The sequence below is a fragment of the Pelodiscus sinensis genome, unplaced genomic scaffold (assembly GCF_049634645.1).
Source record: "Pelodiscus sinensis isolate JC-2024 unplaced genomic scaffold, ASM4963464v1 ctg177, whole genome shotgun sequence".
Lineage (NCBI taxonomy): Eukaryota > Metazoa > Chordata > Testudines > Trionychidae > Pelodiscus > Pelodiscus sinensis.
This window is the reverse complement of record NW_027465920.1, coordinates 24,711-36,505: the sequence shown is the minus strand read 5'-3', so window position 1 is coordinate 36,505 and position 11,795 is coordinate 24,711. Positions and strand designations below refer to the sequence as shown.

The 11,795-nt window shown below is 59.8% G+C and overlaps 1 non-coding gene across 1 annotated transcript; it reads left to right on the top strand.

The window, feature by feature from the left end:
- The first annotated feature begins 11,572 nt into the window (after window positions 1-11,572).
- Window positions 11,573-11,758, top strand: LOC142825003 (U2 spliceosomal RNA). The gene has a single exon (XR_012899547.1). It is a non-coding gene; the product is annotated as a U2 spliceosomal RNA (small nuclear RNA).
- The last annotated feature ends 37 nt before the right edge of the window (window positions 11,759-11,795 follow it).

The window sequence follows — 11,795 nt, the reverse complement described above, 5'->3', positions numbered from 1 at the left end:
TATATTCCTGAACCCCTGCCTCCCCGTACCCGCCCGAGGCGGGCACCCCTATCCCCCCACCCAGCGACGAGTTCCAGGGGCTCGCGCTCATCGAGTTCCCGATCCCTAATAATCGCCCCGCCTGCCCGTGCTGCTCCACCTACAAAGGGCTCACAACCACCACCTCTCTGCGCCAGCACATCAGGCAAGTGCACAAAAAGAAGATGGGCTTTCACTGTGCCCACTGTACCAAGCCCTTCCTAGTCTTAGCAGGGTGTAAGGTCCACCAGACACGGTGCCCCGCCCTCCCTAGGGGAACACCTGCCTGCTCACCTCTAGACCAAGAACCCTCCCCGGACCGCTTAGCCGTGACCTCACCTCCACCAACCACGCATGTCACCCCAAGCCAGGAGCCCGTTATCCCCCAAGTTCCAAACAGCCACGGGTCCTCCCCTAGCCGCAGTACCGCCGTTAGCGGCAGGCCTCCCAGGCCCTCAAGAATTCCCACCTTCCTCCAGCCCCACCAGCGAACTGCAGCCTCAGTCAGCCTCGCCAACCTGTCCCAGACGGTCTGGGAATACATCCGAGGCGTAAGACTCAACGTGGCGGAGAGACGAACCAGCGCCCCTCCGCGGCTCCAGCCCTACTGCCCTTCCTCACGAGACAACAACACCAGGCACCGACCCGGACAGAGGGAAATACCCAGCCCGGCTCGTGGGAGAGACGTCACCAGCAGTCGCCCTCCTGCCGCCCCAAGTAGTCTCCACGGCGCACCCAGATCCAGTACAGGACCTGCCGCCGACACCGCTTGCCCGCCTCCTGCTCCAGACCGCAGACCCGTCGCACTCCACGACGACCCGCGCTCTGCTCTGGACGCTCCAGAGCAGCGCCGCACCACCGTACACACCTCTCCGACTCCCGACCCAGGGGAACACCGGGCCCCCGCCGCCTCACCCGCCGTACCCGAGACTGCACAACCAGACAGCCAGCGGGTGAGGGGCAACCGAGAACGCACAGCCACCGCCTGGCAGCTCCTCTGGATAGAGGAATTAACGGACACAAACTCCTTTCACGACCTAGAAGATGTGGTCAAAAGATTTACGGAGGAGCTAGCAGAGGGACTCGTGCCCAACGAACGAGCCCTGACCCGTACGCAGCATCCCCGACGCAGACCCCAAGCACCGAGACCCGACGCCAACCGCGCCATAGACAACAGAAGAGACGATCGCCAGACTGACATGGTAGCCGCCTCCAGCGCCTGTACCGATCCAACCGTCCTAAGGCGATAAGGGAGATCCTCAAGGAACCCTGGCCGTTCTGCGACGTTCCTGCAGACCGCCTGCACGCCTATTTCGCCGACGTCTTCGACCGCGCGGCATGCCCCGAGACCCACCGCCCAGACTGCTTGCCCCGGCTGCCTCGTATCGACTCCGCAGACGACCTGGAGCGGGACTTTACCCCTAAAGAGGTGTTTGCCAGGCTCGCCAGGACCTCCAACACTGCACCGGGGAAGGACGGCATCAGGTACCAGGTGTTCAAGAAGCGTGACCCTGGTTGCCTCGTACTCGCCACCATCTTCAACCTGTGCAAGCGGTTCCGGCGTATCCCCAGCACCTGGAAGTCGTCCATGACGGTCCTGCTTTACAAGAAGGGCAACAGACAAGACCCCGGGAACTGGAGACCCATGTCCCTCTCCAGCACCATCTATAAACTATACACCAGCTGCCTCGCCACAAGACTTACGGATTGGGTGGTAAGCAGAGGTGCCATCAGCGCCGCCCAGAAGGGCTTCATGTCCTGCGAGGGGTGCTACGAGCACAACTACGTGCTACAGGCGGCCATCCAGTCAGCCAGACGGCGGCAAAAGCAGTGCGCTATGGCTTGGCTGGACCTCACCAACGCCTTCGGGTCCATCCCCCACCACCTCATCTTCGACACCCTGCGGGAATTCGGCCTTCCGGACTTTTTCCTCCACCTACTTCGAGATTTATACAGTGACTGCACTACCACCATACGTGCTGAAGAAGGCGAGACCGCCCCCATCCTCCTCAGGCGCAGGGTCAAACAGGGCTGCCCCCTCAGCCCCATCGTATGGCGAATAGCCCCGCCGGCTTCAATTTATACGGTGAAAAGATCAGCGCCCTGGCCTACACCGACGACCTCGTTCTCCTGGCCGACAACCCAGAGGGCCTCCGCGTACTCCTGGAGGTCGTTAGCCGCGCGGCCGAATGGATGGGCCTGCGCTTCAATGCCAGGAAGTGCGCATCTCTGCACATTTCCGGCGACGCCGGCGCCCCGGTAAGCCCGACGCAGTTCCAGATCCAGGGGGAGCCCATGACCGCCATGGCCGACGGCGAATCCTACCTGCACTCGGCACGCCGACCGGCATCCGCGTCCAACAGACCCCGACGGCAACCATAGACGGGATTCTCGAGGAAACCAAAAAGATCGACGGCTCCCTGCTCGCCCCTTGGCAAAAGATCAACGCCTTGAACACCTTCCTCATCCCCCGCATCCCCTTCGCTCTCAGGGGCTCTGCTGTCACCAAGGGGCCACTGAACAAGGCAGACCGCGCCATCCGGCAGCTGGTCCGGAAATGGCTCTACCTCCCCCAAAGGGCCAGCTCTGACATCATGTACATCTCGCACAGGCAAGGGGGTGCCAACGTCCCGCGCATGGGAGACCTGTGCCACATCACCATCATGACACACGCCTTCCGCCTCCTGACCTGCCCAGACCATAGAGTGCGCACCATCGCAAGTGCCGCCCTGCAAGAGACCATCGGCAAGCACGCCGCCAGGGCCCCCGCTCCGCAAGACATCGTTGCCTTCCTCAACGGTTCTCTCGAACAACCTTGGACGGCAAGGGGGAGAATTGTCCTCCCTCTGGTCCCGCGCCCGCACCGCCACCTGCCGCCTGGGGAAGAGGATCGGTTGCCGCTGGACCTGGGCGGAGGAACGAGGCGAGATGGGCATCCTGATCCCGCGTGGAAACTCCGACCAGAACACCGTCGTCACGCCGCCCGCCCGAAAGCTGTTGGAGAGAGTCCTGAAATCCACCCTCCGCTGCCCCTACGCCGAAAATTAAAAAAAACCAGACCAGGGCAAGGTGTTCGAGGCATCCAGCAAGTGGACCTCCAGCAACCACTTCCTTTCTGGGGGGAGGTTCACCCGCTTCGCCGACTGGCGCTTCATCCACAGGTCCCGGGCCTCTGACCAATCACCACGCGGTCTCCCCTTCCCCCTGCCACGTGCACTAGCGGCTGGCCCCCTCTCCTCCCACGTGGCCAGCTCCCCCCCCTCTGCCTAGCCCGGCGGTTCACCTTCCGACCGCCACTTGCCCCACTCGACTGGCGCTTCGGCTGTTGCACCGGGGGGTCTAAACTCCCTGAGACCTGGTGCGGCCCGCGTACCGTGCCATCCAGTCCCGGGCCTTTAATTGGCCACCCCGGGGTCTCTCCTTCCCCCTCCTGTGCACAGGCAATTGGTCCCCTCTCCCCCCGCGTGGCCAGCCCCCGCCCCCCGCCTAGTTTGGCGGCATATCTTCCTGCCGCTGCTGGCCGCACTCCTTCAGAGTTTCAGCTGTTGCGCCGGGGTGTTTAAACACCCCGAGAGCCGGCGCGGCCCGCGGACCGTGCCCTCTGCTCCCGGGCCTTTTGATTGGTCACCCCGTGACCTCTCCCTCCGCCTCCTGTGCGCCGCCGTCTGGCCCCGTTTTCCCCCACGTGACCAGCCCCCCCTCCGCCCGGCCCGGCGTTTTGTCCTCCTGCCGCCGCCTGCACCGCTCAAACGGCGTCTCTGCAGCTGTGCCGGGGTGCCTAACACTCCGAGACCCGGCGCGGCCCGCGGACCGTGCTCTCCGGTCGCGGTCTGTTGATCGACTGCGCCGCAGTCCCTCCTCTCCCCCCCCCCATTCGGCTCACTTGATCGCCGTGGTTTTGCCCTGCCCGCCCCCGCCGCTGCTGCGGTACAGGCGCGCCTCAGCTATCACTCGGCCCCCCTTTTTTCCCCATACGCTGACAGCTGGCCCCCCTTCCCCACGTGGCCCACCGTGTCCGGAGGCTTATTTTATCTGCCGCCGTTTTTCCCTTCCCAGTCAGCGCCACAGCTGTGGCGACGACTAATTAACCCGGTTTCGGTTTCCTTTTCCTCTGCTCTGCCCAACCACTGCTGAAACCACAGCATCAGCACGACTGAGGGACTGGGGACTCAGCCCGATCCCCGGGCTGTGCCCTCTACCTAAGTCCCGGGCAGGTCCCCCGCGCTCCCCCCCCCTCCTCCATTACCACAGGAAGTGACCGCTTCCCCCAGCGGCCATCTTCCTTCGCCCTCCCCCCCCCCATATGGTTTAAATTACTCACGACCAATAACCACTGACACCACCCACCTGCAAGGGCTACAGGTGATTCAGCTAGCTCTTCCCTGTCCAGCCCGTCCCGGCTTAACCCTCCTAAAAACTTAAATCCCCCGTCCCTCTCCCCCAACTGCCCCCCCATTGCCCCAGAGGCCAGCTGAGCACACCACCTGATCACCATCATGCACCAGCCTCCCCCCCTTACCCATGACCCATCTTCCAATTAAACCCCACTAGCTAGCCCCTAGCCAAGTAAATACTTATAAGTCCCCTTAAATCTCTCCAACTACCAGACTTCAGGGAGCCCCCTCCCAACCCTGAGTGAACCACAGTCCAAGATCTGTGACCAGCCCTGCCCCACGGACTCCCCCCCCAACCAACCAATTAATCCCCCCACAGATCTTTAATTGTGGGACCTGCCCCCCCCCCCCCACTGTGGTCACTAAACACCAACCCCACCCCGGAAATAGCCCATGACCCCCCTCAGAGTTACCCCCTCAGCCAATCAATAGCCCCCCTCCCGGCCCTAGTCCCCCTCCCCCCCCCCCCCCCAGCCGGTTGTCTGTGATCTATCTTTCAGAATGGTGAGCCCTCAGACCAACCCTCGGAGCCCCCCCTCTTCGTCGCTGTCAAACCCTCCAAGAGACTCCAGCTCCTCAGAGGGCATCGTGTGGAGGCCCACCTGGACAGGAGTCGGACCCCGCTCACCAGACCTGGCGTCGGCAGACCAAGAGGAAGCCTGGATGTCCACTGTTACCAGAGAGACTGCCACCACACCAGTAGCTGCCCAGAGCCCAGAGCCCGAGGCCCTGCTGCCCTCTTCACTGTCCAAGCAACTTCCTGACGCTCCCGGACACCCCACTTCATATGAGGACCCAAGCAGGACCCAGTTCGACTTCGCCCCCGCTCAACCAATGGACCCCCAGCCATGCCCGTTATCTCAAGCTGACTGGGCACCACCTACAACCATGGACATTGACTCTTCACCTTGCTTTGCGGGGTCCGGTATGCCTCCCGATAGAGGGATCTGCCCATACCCAAACCAGGCCTGGCACCCCCAACAGGAGGAATTAGCCCTCCTGAGCCCCCCCGGGTCCCTACTCCCAGAAGCCATATCCCCCCCCACTGTCCTGGGAATTATTCTCATGGCCCTCATCCAATAGTCCCCCCCCTCCCTGAATCCCCGAAGACGTAGTCACCCGCGCGGTTCCTATCATCCTCTAGCTCGAGCCCCCCCGACCCAGAGCCCCAGCACCAGCCCCCCCAACTCAAACTCTCCCCCACTAGACCCGCACCAGGGCGCAGAGAGCCCGAACTCCCCCCACCAGGGGCCACAGTCTACCCAGTCCCCTTCACCTAATGCACCCTCCACAGCACGCTCAGCCTATTGCCCCAACTCATCCACCTCCTCCATAGCCTCATACGCTGACGCGGTAAAGACCAAGGCCCACAAGCCATCCACCCGCTCCTGAGAGCCCACTAACATGAGGGGGTCCCAGAGCTCAAAGACGGCAGCCCACAAGGAACCTAGTACAAACCACAAATCTGCCGCCTCCCTTAAACCATCAAGCAACTCCCCCTCGGCCAAGGGTTCCCCTGCTACCCCATCACCCACCGCCCCTGCACCAAAGCACATGCCCCACGTACCCCGAGTTCCCCAACCGTCCACCTCCCGGAGGGCCCAGTCCAACGCCCTTCCCACGGGCGCTCCAAACCCAAACCTAGGGATCGCCAACTCTCGTCCCCTTAGAACCTGTAGACAACAAGCGTTGCCCATCCCCCCCCAGCACAGTCCCTTCCTCCACCATCCCCCCCCCACTTCCGAGTCCATGTCTGAGGGACTCCCCTCCTCACCTTCCTACATCCCAGAATACTCCTCCTCTAGCGACCTCCCAAAGAAAGCCCTCTGCAACCACCCCACCTCAGCCTCCCAGGGTCGAAGAGCTCCCCCTCAGCCCATCATCCACTCAAGACACTCACCCCCCACTGTTACGTCCCAGCCAGAAGCCCCATCCGAGAGGCCACTTGGTACCACCTACATCGACTTTCCCCTCCGCAAGGGCCGCCTCCCATGCCCATATTGCTCCACCTTTTGGGGCTCATTAACGTTGGGAGCCCTCAGCAAACACATGCGCAACATACACCGCAAACAAATCGGATTTCGATGCAGAAAATGCAAGGACCGTTTCCACACACAAAAGGCATGTAAACTGCGCCAACGCTCCTGCATGCCTCCGGAGTCAGAAGCAGCTGGACCAAGTGGGCCAACATTGTGCGCCGCAGAGGATGCAACTCCAACTCCCCCGCCACCAGAGAATGGATTGCCTGACTCAAGACCGCTGCCAGCAGTCCAACAAAACCCACCAAAAGCCACGACTCCCCCAGCAGAGATCCACCAACACACCCCAACCCCGGAGACAACCGAGACCACCATACGCCACAACACTCACGCTATCGCCCCACACGTGAGTCAACCAGCCGGTCACTCTGCCACCACTGAGCCCTCACTCTCCCAAAATGTAAGGGCCTTCATCAACGACATCCGCCAATACACCTCACCACAACACCAACCTTCACACCAGTCCATGAGAGATCACAACCCGACCCCCACACTAACCCAGGGACAGTCTCCAGGCCGGATCACCGCACCCCATGGCTCCATGATTACCACCAGGGCCCAGGTACACGCACCCAACAACTCTACACCCACCTGCCAAACCCATCACCGCCCGCAGGTACTCACCCAACACAGCGCTGAACCAGGTTGGACCAGGGACACCCACCGGCTACCAGGGCCCAGCGACCAGATCCATGAGGACCCCCTGAGCCCAGCCCCAACATCCACTGCACAAGAGGCCAGCAACGTGCAACAAGGTACCGTAAGTGGCACCGCCCCACCTCTACCCTCCATCGAACCTCTCAATGACCTTGACCTCTTCAATCAGTCGCTCCAGGGACGGCGCCAACCCCGGGAACGTACCGCCACAGCCTGGCAGCTCCTCTGGCAATCGGCATTGGCCGAGACATCATCCTTCCCTGATTTGGAAACTGCCATCAGTAAACTCACAGCCGAACTCACAGAGGAAGCCCGTCCAGCAGGAACACAACGAACTACAAAAAGACCCCACCAAGACCATAATGCCCCCCCACAGCGAGGCCAGAATACTCCGAGACCCACGACGGCTCCACGTGAAGAGAGAGGAGCCGGAGGAGGGGACGCTGCCCGCCGCAATAACCCGGCTGCTGCTACCCGCCTCCAACGCCTCTACAGATCCAGCCGCCCGAAGGCAATGAGAGAAGTGCTCCAAGAGAAGCCGGACTTCTGCTCCATCCCCGCACCGCAACTCCACGATTACTTCTCCAATGTCTTCGACCAAAACACCTACAACCCCGCACCACGACCAGTCTGCCTGCCCCAGCTACCCCGGGTCATGCCATCAGAAGCCCTGGAATCAGCCTTTACTCCCTCAGAGGTATCCGCCCGGCTGTTGAGAACCTCCAACACTGCCCCGGGAAAGGACGGCATAGGCTACCAACTCCTTAAGAAGCGCGACCCAGGCTGCCTAGTGCTCACGACAGTCTATAACCTGTGCATGAAACACCAACGTATCCCCAAATCCTGGAACGAATCAATGACGGTCCTATCCTTCAAAAAAGGGGACAAGATGGATGCGGGCAACTGGAGGCCCATCTCTCTCTCAAGTACACTCTACAAGCTGTACACCAGCTGCCTGGCAGCGAGGATTACAAACTGGGCGATGGAGGGAGGGGCCATCAGTACTTCACAAAAAGGATTCATGTCATATGAAGGGTGCTATGAGCACAACTTTATTCTCCAATCAGCCATCCACTCGTCCAGGCGGAACCACAAGGAGCTGGCAGTGGCCTGGCTCGACCTGACTAATGCATTTGGTTCCATCCCCCACCGGCACATCATCTCCACCCTCAAAGAATTCGGCATGCCAGTCACCTTCCTGAACCTCCTGAGCGACCTCTACAGTGATTGCTCCACAACCATTAGAGCGGAAACCGGAGAAACTCCCCTCATCCCCATCAAGCGAGGCGTCAAACAGGGATGCCCACTCTTCTTCGGGGAATCACTGCCAACCCAGCGGGCTTCACGCTCCATGGCCACAAAATCAACATCCTGGCCTACGCGGACGACCTGGTCCTCCTGACAGATTGCACGTCGGGCCTCCAACAACTTCTTGACATTGCTGGCCAAGCAGCAGAGTGGATGGGGCTCTCCTTCAATGCGAAAAAATGCGCCTCCCTCCACACCTTGGGTAATAATGAAGACCCAGTGAGACCCACTCAACTCAAGATCCAAGGACGGCCCATGGTGGCTCTGAAGGAAGGTGAGTCCTACTAACACCTGGCCACGCCAACCGGGGTCAGGGTCCAGCAGACCCCCTCACAGACTCTCGACTCCATCCTTAGCGACGCAAGGAAACTCGATGTCTCCCTGCTGGCTCCATGGCAGAAAATAGACGCCCTCAACACCTTCCTCCTACCCCGCATCCCCTTCGCTCTTCAGGGCTCGGCGGTGGCCAAAGGCCCTCTGACCAAAGCAGACAAAGCCATCCGCAGCCTGGTTAAGAAATGGCTCTACCTGCCTCAGCGGGCGGCAACAGACATAATTTACATTCCCTACAGGCAAGGAGGGGCCAATGTCTGTCGCCTGGGAGACCTGTGCGACGTGGCCATCATCACTCACGCATACCGCCTCCTCACGTGCCCGGACAACAGAGTCAGCGCCATCGCCCAGGCAGCAGTAACGGAAACCACCCGCAGGCGCATCACCAGGAACCCCACCCAACAAGACATAGCAACATACCTCAGCGGATCACTGGAGGCAGAGTTTGGAAGGGAAGGAGGCGACCTCTCCTCCCTCTGGTCCCGCGCCCGTGTAGCCACTCGCCGTCTCAAGAAGCGACTCGGCTGCCACTGGAGCTGGGACGAGGCCCGATCCACTCTTGGCTTTGTCATCCCCCACATCGGCTCAGAAAGACGCACCACCATCACCCCACAAACCAGGAAATTCATCGAAAGACTGCTCAAGACGTCCCTGCGCCGCCACTACATACACAATCTAAAACAAAAACCGGACCAGGGCAGGGTCTTTGAAGTGAGCAGCCGGTGGGACGCCAGCAACCATTTCATGCAACGAGGCAACTTCACCCGCTTCGCAGACTGGCGCTTCATCCATAGAGCGCGCCTCAACTGCGTCCCCCTCAACGCGGCCATTCGCCATGGGAACCGGGATAAACGCTGCAGGCGGTGCGGTAACTATGACGAGACCCTTCTCCACGTCCTCTGCGGTTGCACGACCCACTCAACAGCCTGGAAACTACGCCACAACGCTATCCAAGCCCGTATAGTGAAGGCGCTCCCCCCAACACTTGGCACGGTGCTCGAGGACGCCGTCATCCCAGGGTCAAACTGCTCCCTCCGTCCGGACATTGTGATTACCCAAGAAGAAACTAAGAAAATCACAATGATCGAGGTGTCCGTCCCCTTCGAGAACCGGCCAGCTGCACTCCAGGCGGCCCGCTTAAGAAAAATCGTAAAATACTCCGGGCTGGTGGACACTTTACGGGCGCAAGGTTACACGGTGGACCTCTACGTCCTGCTAGTGGGGGCGCTGGGCTCCTGGGACCCCAAAAATGAGGCAACCCTGGAGGCGTGTAACATCGGGAAAAAATACGCTAACCTGATGCGCCGCCTGATGGTGTCAGACACTATCCGGTGGTCCAGGGACATTTACATCGAACATGTCACTGGCCACCGCCAATTCCAACCCCCAGAACCACAGCCCACCTGAACCTCAAGGCCCAATTAGAATAGCAATGTGTGCCACCATCCCCCCCTCCCCCTCCCCCGTGTGCATGTAGTTGTTGAGTGAGTCCAATTGTCTAGGTCCAGCAACCTCCCTCCCCCCTCTACGCTCCCCGCCCCCCATAACTCTGCCACTACCTCCATCCCTACCCTAACTTCCCCTACTAATACCTAATATATACTTAAAAAAAAAAAAAAAAACACCCGGGTGTGTAACACGTCCTGACCAAGAGGACACGGATGCAGCTGAAGAGGACGCCGCGGGACCCACTCCCGTCTCCAGAAATACTCCCCTGGTAACCAACCTCTTAACCCTTGTGCTTCGTCTCTCGGCGCCGATCCTGGGCCCGTATCCTGCCCCGCCTGGTCAGTCATTTCTCCCCACTTTCAACTTATCCACCATTCACTTGCTCAGGGGAGTCTCCTACCCCCCTCCAGGCGGGAGCAACAAAGGGGACCAGGATACGGTAATAAGGGAAGCCAAGGGACACGGAATTCGGGGAACTGAAGGTCTACTATGCTTACGCTTACACATTCTCAACACAGAACCAGGAGCAGATCGTGGATTACACCCGGGGCATAGGCATAGGTCTGATTAGTATGGGTGTGTCAGTACCCCCCCAACCACTAGACTCCCCGCCCCTACTAACCCCCCTACCCTACCCTCCTAGGCCATTCCACTATCCAACTCCTGTCCCGTACATATGGAGGAATAACTGAGAGTGTGACTGTGTAGGTTTAAGTATGTATGTATGTATGATCGAATTGTACCTCCCCTCCCGCTCCCCAAGATTTAGACCACTAGAACCTTCACCCGACTCTAAGTCGTAAACCAGGCACGCTTGCCCTCCCACAACGGACAGCCCACTCAATTGGTCCCATGATCCCCGCATTCACTCCCAGGCACACTGACCCTGCGTACGCCCCCATAATCCAACCAATGGTGCGATGCTCACCCTACCGAATCCATATCCAAATCCAACCCACTTAAACTACCAGTTCAACCCCAGAATGAGCACCGCCACCAAACCCCCATCCGCTACCCAGATAACCACCCCATTGGCCGTCTACATCCGGGGCCCCACACCCCCCTTCTTTCCATTCACTTTGGGCTTCTAACTAGCCACACTCCAAACCCCCCCGCCCCAAGCCTCCCCCTCCCTCAGGAACTACCTACTCTTTGCACCCCTCAACGAAAGGCCTAAGCCATCGTTCCAAAGGAGGAAGGCATCCCACCAACGGGCCCCCCCGGGGGGGGCCCAAACGCCCCACCACGGGCCATAAACCCAGGCCCCCAGGGCATAGATCCCCCCTACCACCATACCTCAAGCCGGCTACCGGATGTACCCATTCTCTCAGTCCTACTTGTTACTCAAAATTGTCTATCATAATATATGTATTGTTTGTCTTTAAAAATTCTCTAAATAAACGTCAATCTGTTCTTATCAGTTTAATATCTGATATGATCTCTATCTGAGATCTTTATATTAAATGGATTTTTGGAACAGGGGGTCGGAACAGGAGCTTGCTCCGTCCACTCCACGCATCGACCTGGTATTGCAGTACTTCCAGGAGCGGTGCACCTCCCCTCGGGGAGCCACTTGTGCGGTGCCAAAAATAGACCT